The sequence below is a fragment of the Abramis brama genome (genome assembly GCF_963993115.1).
Source record: "Abramis brama genome assembly, chromosome: 3".
Taxonomy (NCBI): Eukaryota; Metazoa; Chordata; class Actinopteri; order Cypriniformes; family Leuciscidae; genus Abramis; species Abramis brama.
The window spans coordinates 53,555,395-53,568,682 of NC_139965.1; the positions used below are offsets into that span (position 1 = coordinate 53,555,395).

The window sequence follows — 13,288 nt, forward strand, 5'->3', positions numbered from 1 at the left end:
GTGTTTTCTGACGTGTTAATTTGTTTTCATATTTGTCGTTGTGTTTTCTGATTTGTTATTTTGTTTTCAGATTTGTCGTTGTGTTCTCTTTGTTATTTTGTTTATGGAAACCTTATTGTGTTTTCTAACTTGTTAATTTGTTTTTAGTCTTTCCATTGCGTTTATAAATTTGTTGTTTTGTTTTCGGAACTGTGGTTTGTTTTGCACTTCTCGGCCACCGTAAGTCTGTACCGGAAACAGAAATAATTAGTTCACCGCTTGAGTCTTTGGGTCGGAGTCATTTATTCTGTCGTCGTGTCACCACTTCCCGGCTCAGTATCTTACAACAAATATAACATTACAGTAGTATTATTGACTATATGTTGTATTTTATTTTTGGTATCTTTGCTTTATCAAAATGATTTTTCCCATCATACAGATAAAGTTTAAAGCTTTAACCATCTCTTTATTACCACATTCAATGTTATGGAAAAGAAACATCATGACAGAAATTCACAAATTTATAAATGGTAAGAAATAAAAAAGCTACCATTTGAGATCAGAAATGCATCACATAACTGTAATAATAATAATAATAAAAAAACTAAATAAGTGCTTGTTTGTAAGGAAGGTTGGGAATTATTGTATCCAATATAGCTGTCACGTCACTTAACAATGAACAATGAATGACTTAGACCTGAAGACTCGAGAGGTGAACTGATCATTTCTGTTTCCTGTAGAGATCCTATAGGATGTTGCCCATGCGCGGTCAACACAAAATGAACGAATCACTCTGTCATATTAAGAATTTGTTCAAAATGAATGAATTGTTCATGATCGACCCATCACTAATTTGAAGAAAGACTGTAGAAAGAGAGATAGCTGAGAGACATTACAAAAGAGAAAAGGTCAGAGGAATATCACTTTAAAAAGAAGGGTTATGATCAGACAAGAGCTTTATGATCAGCATTAATATTAGAAAAGCTTTCCAGCGCTGGAGAGACAGAAGCGGCCTAAAAACGAACGCAGAGGTTGTGTTGTTTCTGCTCCATACGTGAGTAACATTGGTTTTGCTATGTTTCACAGAATCAAGATATGCTGTTGTTGTAATGTTATAGTAATAGGACAGGTTTGAGTGTCATAGTTTGTCTGGAGCTCGTGTGCTGCTGGCAAATAACAACAAACTATTGCTTGTATATACTCTTGTGTACTGTATGTTAATTTTTTGTTCTTGTCATTCATTCGTTAGTTCGTTCGTCATCTTCAGCTATGATAAAGAGACATCCAGTCTTGCATTACGTGTTTGTGCATTTTAAGGGTGGAGCAATGAAGCAATATATTTCAAATATCAACAGTGTTTCTCAGAAATCGCTTACTGCACATGTACTAAATAAATGTTGAAGATTCAGACTTATTTTGATAAAAAAGTGTTTTAAAGGTTGTATCAGCGATTTCAGGCCCAAAAAAGGCCCAAACATAAATGATCACATTCATCTAATCTTTCCTAACGATCCGCTAGCTGCCCGCCCCATAAGCATGCCGTCAAAAAAACGCGTCTCTGTAGGCAGCCTAGGCTCTGAGATCTGCACACAAAAACAATTGGTTTCACCAACCACTCAAAACCAAAATAAATAGTGTTCCAACAATAGACTGTAAAAAAATATGGACGACGCCCCTTCGCTCTCTTCCATTGGTGAGAAGTGAAGCCGCCAGTGTCCCGATATGGCGCTGACATATTGGGGCTTGAGTCTGCGCAGTAGCGATTTCGGGACCAGACCTGCACAGTAGTGAGCGAAATCAAAGCCCCGCCCTCACTCTCGGTGTGAAATAATTAATTATAGAAATTTAGATATTCAATTTAAAGCTCCAATCTCCTCAGTCCTCCAAAGATCCCCAAAAAAAGTCTGTTGGTGTTTCAGTGACTACTTCGCTCAGAGAACCTGTCAATCACAGCTGTCAATCATGACGTCACACCACCGTTTTTATAGCATCAAATAACTAACTAAAAACAAACTTATTTTAAAAACAAACACTTGAATTTACATCAGCGTTATAAAAACTACAGTAAATGACAGAAACCACCTTCGGAAAAAAGATATTTGAAGTGTTCACTTTTCACCGACAGAGGGTGGGTGTTGTGAGGTTTTGCGCTCATGCGCGGCTGCACGCGAAGTCACTCCTCAGAACAATAGACTGTAAAAAAATATGGAAGTAATGTCCGTGACGTCACCCATAGGTTTCTGAAGAGCATTTTTGAAGCCTAAAGTGGGCGGAGCCGGCCGTCGCCATCTTGGCCTTGCGTCACTCCCGGATAACAGAAAATGGGCAAAGAGGCGGGGCGTGAGTGGAGCTGAGGAGCCTGGCTATCTGAAATCACGCCCACCTAGCTCAACGTGATCGAGTTAGCTCAGGCTGGGGAGGTAATGCTATAACGTTATGCTACTGACAGTACCAAGTCTGCGACTGCACAGGGCCTCGCGTTAAAGTGACAGTTGATGATGTAAAGCCAATTAAAAGTTCCTGTTTTTGCCCTTCGAAATATTATAATAGTTAAAAGACATGGCTACAAGTGAGACTGTGTATCGTGATTCTGTACTATTTTGCTAGTTGAAAATGTATTATGCAGTAACTTAATATTACTCTGAGAGAGTGTGTGACAGTGATTTATGTGCATACATGTCAGTCACTCTTTTTTTATAGTCTATGGTCCGTCAGCGCGGCATCGCTCGTCAAGTTCGTAGAGAGCTTATTCAGTCCATTTTAAATTCTGATTTTGGCCGCCTCTCAAATGGGTTAAACCATAGATATATTGCCTATGAAGTTAAAGTAAATGCGCTAGAAAATCCACGCTCATTCAAGGATGTGCATTTATTGCATGGACGGAGAAAGCGCCGACACCTGCAGGATTTCATCTGACGGTACATAAGCATATTATAATCTATCTGTTCCGTGAGAGCAGAACGAACGAGCCTTTATTGACGTTTTTAAATCTGAAAACTCCAAAAAGCAACGAAATTGTCAGACATCCATTAGTGCATGTTCACAGAGGAAAACAACTGAAATACAGCGCTGGTTGTTCTCTCGAACGATACTCGACGACAACGACGGAATCCTAAGCCGTGGGCGAAGTAATGGGTGTATTAAATTGTATGAAATAATCCCGAAAAAAAGCACAAAACACTGCAGAGATGGCAAGTTCAGCAGCTAAAATTTGCTGAGGTGAAGTGACGGCTAGTAACAGCAGACAAACGGCTAGCATTGACATCAGCGGCAATCCACCTGTCACTCAAGTGGCCACACTCTTAATTATGCAGAACTTTAAATATTAATCAACTAAACAAATGAGTTATAAAAAAATTCACCCCCCTCACAGTTGTTATGAAGGGCAACATTAGCTGTATAGACCAAAGCCACATAGAGAACCAGGCTGTAAGCATGTTTTTTTCTGCTGTAAAGTTGGTAATTTTAACATGGGGGAGATACAGATTTGACCAGGGGGGTAATTGAGCGCTCGATTTCCGTACCACCCCCGGGAGCCGCCATTGGCTAACAAGCCTTCACCTGGACTCCCATTCATTTTGGCGTCACTTTGACAGCGAATAACTTTACATCTGAGGCGTTTAAAGACTCCATTTGTCCATTATTTATTTCTAAAGAAACACGACAATGTATAAAAGGCTCCATTACCTTGTAGCTTACGTTATGGCCCCGTAGAAGCAGTTTTTGTAAAAGTAGGCTAACGATTGCGTCATAACCACGCGACTCTCTGGAAATTACCGTAGAGACAGGAAGAGAAGCTCACAGTCAATCGGGGGACGTGGAGGCATAATATCCGATAAAGTCTAGGGAGAAGCCCATAGAGAATCATGACGTTGCTCCTGCTCCTAGCTCATGGACAGCTCCTACTCACACTCTTCGTCTCTGCAAGATTCTGAAGGGAATGGTTCAGATTTCTCTTGGCACAGCTACTAGAAAACTTACAACTGTCAGGCAGGTTGCTCACGTCACATCCACGTCGTCAAGCTCAGTTTGAGTCTGCTGCGCAGTATGCTCGGCAATCAGGAAATGAGGGCTTCTAATTTGCTTCACTTTTCTCCGTTGAAGTCTATGGGGTCGCTGTGTCCAGTTTATATACTGTCTATGGATTTGACTCACTTGTGCAGCCAGCCTCAAGCGGCCAGTCAATGAATTGCAGTTTAAAGGCCCTTGCACACTGAGTCCGAAATTATCGCATGCGTTTTTTCGCTTTCGTGATTCGGCGGCTCTGAATTGTCAAAACACCATTCAAAATGCTTGCTACTGATGCGAAAAACGCAGAAAATCGAACCCGATTCGATAATTTTTTTTTTTGACGGACTAAATTTAAAAAAATATTGCAAATTAGAATTGATGTATGCTGCTTATAAAACTGGTTATATCGCTCTTGGTTGCTGACAAAACATAAAGTTGGTGTTTTGAACCAATGAAGATGGTTAGCTTTCAAAAAGGGAGTGATGTTTCACTACTGATGAAAATGATATTATCAGTGACATTGACTTATAAACATAACTGGGTCAAGACAAATGGGACATAACTGGGTCAAGATAATTGGCATGCATTCAATCATTCAATTCATTGTTTTGTTTTATTACCATCTGCTTCATTTGGTGATATATCAAATACTGGACAAAGACAGTAGGCTACAGAATCACAAAGCACAGAATTAGTACATTTTAGGTACAGTTGCAGTGCTGAGCAATCTTACTTAATTTTAGGATGTTATTTAGGCTAGTTCATATTAAACTGGGCACACTGTAGCATCAACAATGTATTATAGGCAAGTTGCCAAACACAATTCAGTGGTTCCTTAAAGGGACAATGTGTAGTTTTTTAGGTATTTTATTATCTAAAATCAATATTTTTATTCATAAATATGTCCTCAATGGTGTACAAATACCTCTGCTAATTATCTGACTTATCCTCGTAAACGAAGAATTTATTATTTTTATATACATGGAACGGGTAGGTCCACGGAGGCTTCCATGTAGTTCTGCCATCTTGAAAAACTATAATAGCAGAGAGGGACAAAAAGTACTAGGCCAGCGCGTTTCCACAACGCGTTTTCGTTCAGAGCCAGGGTCACGTGACTGAAGCCAGCAGAAGCGGAGGAGCAGAGCAGTGAGAGGCGCATGTCACTGCCCTGGCAAGTTTAAAAGTACGGTTATTTATAATGGAGGACCATACATATGCTGAGTCACAGGATAAGGAGTCCTCGTCGTCGAAAAAGTCCAAAATAGACCGTAAAAGGAAACGTGACCGGAGATTACAAAAAACAAGGGTTAATGTTGGGATAGCTAATGCAGGAGAAAGCTTTCAAAAGAGATGCTGAAGTTGCCTGCTTTCTTCTCGACAGGTAAGTCAATGTTACGGTCTTAATTACAAGCTTTTTTTCATTGCTTGGTTGTGTACTTTATTATATAGACAGTAGAACATTTATAGTTAAAAGTTAAACAGGCTTTTTGATGAATAGCAGCTATTGAGTAAAGTAGAGAAGGCCCTAGTAAGTTTTGTTTGTTCAAAACTGTAACATTCGTTTGTTCGTTGTGTCAAGTTGCAGTTTGTTTGAAATAACAAACCAGTTCACCCGAAGGAAAACTCGATGAAGTGCTATTATAAGACATCCTGTCATAGCTTTTTGGTACATAACGGCTACCGTAGATCAGGGGTTCCCAACCTTTTTTGTGCCAGGGACCAGCATATTCATAAAAAAAATTCCAGGGACCAGTTGTCAATTTTAAGATGCATCGTTTGGAACATATCACTGTGTAAAACAGTAACAGCCTATCATTTATTTGCATATAATGAACTAGGTGGCAACAAAGGCTACTTGTATGAATATACCAATCTTTTTAAACTTTCAAACCGGTTCACAAAATGTTTCCCTTTACTGCCATACAATTAGGTCTACTTCAAAAGCAACTCACACAGCACTCACTCACTAGCAGGTGGCAGTAATGGCAAATTGTATGAAAATACCAGTCCATTTCACCTGTCAAATCTCTCCAGAACCACTAAAGACAATCACTTCAACAGCAACTTAGTGTTTTCACACACCAACAGGTGACAACAAAGGCTAATTGTATGAAAATAAGAGCCAGTTTCAACAGTCAGACAGTTTCAGAATACAATAGCAAACACATAACTTAGTGATTTCAGCCAATCATTTTTAAAAGTATAAAATTAGAAATTAAGCTTTAACCTTTAACAAAAAATACCAGATCAGACCAATGAGAACAAAACTATTTTAATGTGAGCATGAACTGCTTATTGATATTACTATATTTGTAGCTGTGCACAAGACAAGCTGTTCTTCCTGAGCATCCATAAAAAACATATGCATCCAGAACAATGCACACAAATTCCAGGATACAATAAAACGAAATTTAAAAAGGTCTGCTTCACAAATATGAACGAAAACCAGCTTACAGTTTTTCACCACAAATAACACAACGGATTTGGTGCCACGGAATCGCCTGTTGTCATAAATCCATACCTAATGTACATGAGGTATCGTATTTATGAAGCTTTACTTTTTTTATTTCTCTCTCTATTTTCGAGTTGGTCATCGCCTTTCCTTTTACCAGAACTGTCCGCAATAAAATTAGCCATTGAAAAAAAATATCGCGGCCCGCTCATCTCTCCACTTCCCTGTCACTTCAGGTGCAGCGCGCTTTTTTGCAGTCCGTTCAGATATGACGCGTTGCTAAGCAATCGCAAGGCGCTCAATGAAACACATTTTAATCTATTTATTGTTTAGGTTTTGGATTAAATAATATGACGTCATAGCACTTAAAAAAGCATTTAAAAAGACAATTATTATTATTATAAAAAAAGAAACATTATTCTGGGAATATTTCAAGGCCCGGTACTAACGGGTCCACGGACCGGCACCGGTCCGGGGACCGGGGGTTGGGAATCACTGCCGTAGATGCAACACGCAACTGAAAAAGCGAGGCGCTGGAGAGCACTATTCGTTTGAATGCCAAATACAATTTCACCGCTAGATGGGAGAAAATCCTACACAATGTCCCTTTAAGCAACAATTTCTTTGGGGCGTGGGGTGGATGACGTGTACAGTGTATAAGAATGAGGAAGACATGCGCACTTACCTTTTTTATCCGATATAGGTACTATCAAGGCCAGTATTGGCAGACACCAATACCTATAGTGACCTCGCAGCCCATTGCTTCAGCTAAAGGTTCATTACTTGAAGCTTCATTCAGCATTGCTCACCAGTGACACCTAGCTACCCCCCCCCCCCCCCCCCCAATTTATTTATTTATTTATTTATTTATTTATTTATCTATTTTCTTCTGTTAATGTCTGTAACCTTTCATTTGCAATAATAAAAAAAGACCTGAGCAGACATTTGTCCATTGCCTGGGTATAATATAAAATGTCTGAATTTACTTGTGCAGAGACAACTGTCACACACACAGTTAATTAATTATTCATAAATTGGTTGGATAGTGACAGTATGAACAACAACAGTGACACTGTGTTGATTGCAGTACTTATGGTGGAGGAACTGTAATAAATAAACTGCAACAGAATAGTCTGGGGTGGTAAAAATTGTGGGGGTTATTGTGCAGTGAACTGTTATAGTTTTAGTGCAGTGCAGTGTTGTGCTTATTGGACTGGGGATATAGAGGAGCAAACTGCAACACTGCAGTTTGGGGTGGGTGAAGGAAGGATTACAATAGATTTTTATTGTAACAGAATTATTTCAAGTGTGTTGGGGTTTAGACGATTCCTCTTCTCGGACAAAATCTCTCCAGCCTTGGAAAAAAGCTCCTTTCACAAGGAACAGAGGATGCAGGGGAACATAAAAATGTCACTGCCAGCTGGAATAAATGAGGATACTGATGCTTCTGTTGAGCCCAGACAGGGGAGGATTTCCTCTTTCTTGCTGGTCCATTACCAGGAAAAAGGAAAAGGTCACAAAAAGCAAACAAATCCAAAAGGCCAATCCAAATCAAAAAGCAGTGTCCAGTCCAGATCCCCAAATCTAAAGCAATCCAAATAATCTTATCTAATTAATATAACAAGACTATAATATAGTTACTATAATTAATAATAACAATATACTATAACTATTCTAACCTGATAAAATAATAATATACAGACCTAACACATTATATGACACAATAACGACAATGACAATGATAGTTCTCTAACTCTCTGACACTACTACAACCATAGATATCATATATAAACGCTAGATGTCTTATGGCGCAGTCACTTCCGGCATCACCGTTCGGCCATCTTGTCTCAGTGAAGCTGTGAATTAAGGTGAATGATCAGCACGCACACAAATCCTCTTATCTCGCTGAAATCTGGACGGATTTACAAACGGTTTGGTTTCTTACAAACGTTATTAACGTGGCTATAAGTCAGAATGCTTGAACATGTATGTTATAATTTTTCATATGTATGCAGTATATGTATGCAGTGTCATAACTACATCTCTGACGTTTATAACAAACCAAACCGTTTGAAAATAGGTAGAAAATTGAGCAAGTTATGGTTATTTAAAAGTACATGCACCATTAAACAAGTGAGCGAGAACACTGTGGCAAGATGGCCGCCACGTGCGGACGTCGACCTCCATTGGCCAGCAGCGCGCACGAGATATCTAGCCTTTATATATGATATCTATGACTACAACTGCTTCTACTACTCCTGACAACACCATAGACAGTAAAAGAAATGGACACAGCGACCCCATTGGATTCAACGGAGACAAAGTGAAGCCAATTAGAAACTCTTACTTCCTGGGGGTCGAGCGTACTGCGCAGACTCAAACTGAGCTTGACGACGTAGATGTGACGTGAGCAACCCGTCTGTCTTCTAGTAGCTGTGCCAAGATCAATCTGAATCATTCCCTTCCGAAACTTGCAGAGACGGAGAGTGTGAGTAGAAGCTGTCCATGAGCTAGGAGCAAGAGAAACGTTTGCTATGTATTCTGATTAATTATTTTGTCACTTTGCCTCCACGTCCTCCTGATTGCCCGCGAGCTTCTCCTCCTGTCCATACGGTAATTCTCTACTGTGCGACAGAGAGTCGCGTGGTTATGATGCAATCGTTAGCCTATTTTTACAAAAATTGCTTCTACGGGGCCATAACGTAAGATACAAGGTAATGAAGCCTTTTATACATTTTCGTGTTTCTTTAGAAATAAATAATGGACAAATGGAGTCTTTAAACGCCTCAGATGTGAAGTTATTCGCTGTCAAAGTGACGCCAAAATGAATGGGAGTCAATGGGATGCTAACAGCAGGTGGGGGTCCACTAGCCAATGGCGGCGCCCGGGGGTACCTTCAAAATAATAGAAAACCATGCCCCCCTGGACAATACCTACAAAGTGGCGCGAGTTTCGAACCTCCTTTTTCCGGAAGCGACACTCAGACCGAACCGATGACGTATCCACAAAAACCGAGGCCTCGTTTGTCATTAGTCACGTGATTTTCACGTTAACAACACAAGCCTCGAATCTCGGCTTCATCTGGCACGCCCATTTTTTCTCGACACAAGCTCCGACGCCTCGGTTCAAATGTCACATGACTACCTATAGTCCTCTTCTTCAGTCAGTTCTTGAAGGTTTGTGCGACTTCTGGGAATGACACAGGTAATTATAACAATTTAGCATGATATTTGAAAGCCGTAATTTTAACTTTAATTACTTTTTTTGTTGAGCATTTATCAATAGCAATCACAGATAATTGCCTGTCTTTTAGCAACTTTTAATTTAAACTTATAACAAACATCATGCAAACACATTATATTAAATGTCACATTTACATTCGTGGCTATTGTAAAACAAATCCAGATAATATTAGCTATCTAAATGAGCGACGTCATGTGCCCTTAGGCTACAGCAGGCTTGTTTAGACTGAAGTGCAGGAGAAATTGTTCATTTACATTTTCTCTTTATCTTGTAACACTGCAGTGATACGCATTTTCTTAAAATTAATTGTTTAAACAGCAAGAATTTATACGAGAATCTTTCTAAGTGAGGATCTCCCATCTATTCTTCGAGATCGGTCCGCCCATCCCCGAGTTTCGTTTCTATGAAAACAAAAACCAAGCTAAAAGTTTTTATTTTTATTTTTTTTACCTACCATAATGGACACTTATTTGAGACAATTTGCAATATATATGTTTTCTTCCTCTTTGTACTCGTGTATTTAAAATATATATAGGCTACAAAGATGTAACATTGAAGAAGTCGCAGAACAAACGTAAAAGTTTAAAAACTGCATTGAAAATCCATTTGCAGTAGCCCTATACTGTACATCTTTGTCAGGTTTAAGACACAAATTGATTTTACGTTTTGAGTAACCCAACAAAAACAGAACTCTGACCGTCTTTAAAATTGGATGCATTGCCAGCAGTGCATAATATTTTTATAGGCTACGAATATAGACAAAGAAAAGTTAATGAAAGTAGGTGAGAGGGTCATAGCAATAGCATCCATCATAAAGCAGAGCTCAAAGTTCTGCGGAAACAAAAATGTTCATCCCATGATATTGAATGTGGCTGGCTAAATTTTAATTCAAATTGAAACTATTTCACACTGATCCAAAATAGTTGTTGGTTAAACAGGTGAACAAAATGACATAGGAAAGGGACAATTTTATGGAGGTAGATTTTAACAAAGGATGACAAAAATGTTTACAGTTTATTAATTAATGTTTGTTGGTCAACAATGGTCTATATAATCTTTACTATTTTGCTGTCTTGTGACTTTTGTGGTTCTACTTCTTTTTTGAAAATAATAATAATAAAAAGAACTTCTGGAGTTCCCTTACAAAAAATAAGTATAGGCTACTTCAAATTCATTTTATTAAGTATTCTTAAGTAAAGTTCAAGTATATTTTAAGTATACTTTTGGTAAGTAAGCATTCTAATATTAACTATAGTGACCTGGAAGTGTACTGTATCAGTACTACTTGGTCGGGACTAAATTGGCTCTATTTTTAATATATAAAAGTATACTTAAAAGTTTTAAGTAGGCCTATACTTTAAGTGTAACAGTAGTAAATGTTGAGTACACAACTAGTTTACATCTATTTTTTTAGTTTGCACTGCAACTAAAAGTGAACTTATGGGTATACTGATAGTTTACTAGTTAAATAGGCCTACTTGTAGAACTTTTTTAGTTTATGAAAGTATACCTTGCTATAGGGATCTCCCAGTCAGCCATTTTGACGGAATACTTCAGCGCACCTACATACATGAGAATGCGGATTATCACATGTTTTATGGCTACGAATTGATTAAAATAATGAATAATGGTCACTGTATTAATTATCTTGAGCCTGCTGAAATGTTCCTATAAATATATTTTCTTTCCAACTGTGCAATCTGAATAATAAATAGGCTAAATATATTTATCCACTAAGCTGCTCGTCTTCCCATTAACAGTTTTTTTTCTCTTTCTGACATACCTGTTGGGTTTACATTTTTTAATTAAATTGACTATAAAAAAAGATTGCTTGTGTGTGCTGGTGTTTATTCCAGTCTTTTAAAATAGTTGAATGAATGCTCGCGAGGTGCGCCTGTAACGATGTTAAATAGGCTAGGCTATTTAATCAATAATGTACACAGGGTAGAGGAGAATTACAGTCAACTACTTTGAATATTATAGCATTTTGGGCATAAACATGTAAATAGTGAAAAGATTGACATTGAAAAATGACACAGAATGATTAAAATTTAATATTTAAATATTTAATCCAAATAAGTAAATGTTCGTGGTTCGCACTGATGTTATTCATTTGTTCTCACACACTTCAGCGTCGCGGTCACTGGTTTAGACCAGTCTAAATGTATTTTTTACAGTCTATGGTTTTTAGACAAACACTATCATTAGCGCAGCGGCCGTCAGCTAACTCTTCACGTCATATCATCACAAAAAGAAATATACAAGAGGAAGATAAAGGAATTAGGAATCATAGATCCATATGAAGCACCACACGTTCTTTTTACAGGCATTAAATGTGTAGAAAAACTTCCTGACATTGAGTTCGGTGACATTTACAGCTACCTTATTCACTTCCCATCACGCTACACCGGAGCTTCATTAAAAGCATACAAAAGCTTAGCAGGCTATCGGTATCACAGCATCGCTCGGGCATGATAGAAGAATAGATGAATATTTCGCGACGAGCTGTATTATCACCAGCGGTTTAGCATTTTCTATTCCGTCAAGATGGCTGCTCCAAATGGCGTGACGTCACGCGGGACGTCCCTATACTACTAGTTTAGTTGTTTTTGTACTGCAATACTTGTAAGTGTCCTTTAAGTGAACTTAACATTATACTCATAGTTACTATTAATATATTATTCTTGCACTTAAAGTAGTACTACTATGTTCCTATTAGGTATTAATTTGTATACTTGAAATACACCTTAGGGCCGTGCACAGACCTTTTGAGGGGCATGTTGTAACAGTTTTACAGTTACATTTGTCCCATTAGCTTTCTGTACGTGCAATATTCTGTTTTAACTGAAAAAGGGCAAGAGACAGTGCAGGTGGAAGGCAACAAGTCCAAAAAGGCAACAAACACATTCAATAAACAACACCATTCATAATCTCTCTCTCTCTCTCTCTCTCTCTCTCTCTCTCTCACACACACACACACGAACATATGCGGAAATTGAATAAATACTTTGTATTTGGTATTTGAGCAATTATTAATAACAACAACAAAAACACAAATAATAATATTATTAATGAAACACCCCCATTCCCACGACCCCCTCCCCCTGTCACTCTTGCCTGCCTTCAAAACTTGAGAGCCCTGTATTACTTATCAATATATTGGTAACATTTTACAAAAGTCAAACTCAAATGCAGTTACAGGGTTTTTGACCAGCGAATGTGTGCAAATGTCCATTTTGTCCGTCATTAAAACAGCGCCGGTGGCATCACATTACATTTTCATCAACAGATTACAAACTAGTTTGTTGTAGCTATATGGGCGCTCAGTTTTTCTTGTTGTAAAATACATTTGGCCAAAATCTCATTTTATAAAAGATGAAATGCTACTGTATGCACAGACTATTTAAGTGTAGCCTAGGCTATGTATTGGCTATTAGATGGCAAATGCTAGACCTCTCTCTCAGGTCCCACATGTCTCAGTCAGACATCAAATTAAATAAAATATGAGCCTTTATTGACATAGTGTTTACCCATACACAAAAGAAATATATTTTCAGGATATATTTTGGAATATATGCAAATATTTGAAATTGGCCCAATAAA

The 13,288-nt window shown here is 38.2% G+C and overlaps 1 protein-coding gene across 1 annotated transcript in view; it reads left to right on the top strand.

The window, feature by feature from the left end:
* The first annotated feature begins 7,075 nt into the window (after positions 1–7,075).
* LOC311079765 overlaps positions 7,076–13,288 on the top strand; it is an 82,054-nt gene continuing 75,841 nt past the window's right edge. The window contains exons 1-2 of the mRNA XM_084109417.1: positions 7,076–7,193; positions 9,610–9,646. The gene's annotated coding sequence lies outside the window, so the exon portion shown is untranslated. The remainder of the gene's footprint in view (positions 7,194–9,609; positions 9,647–13,288) is intronic.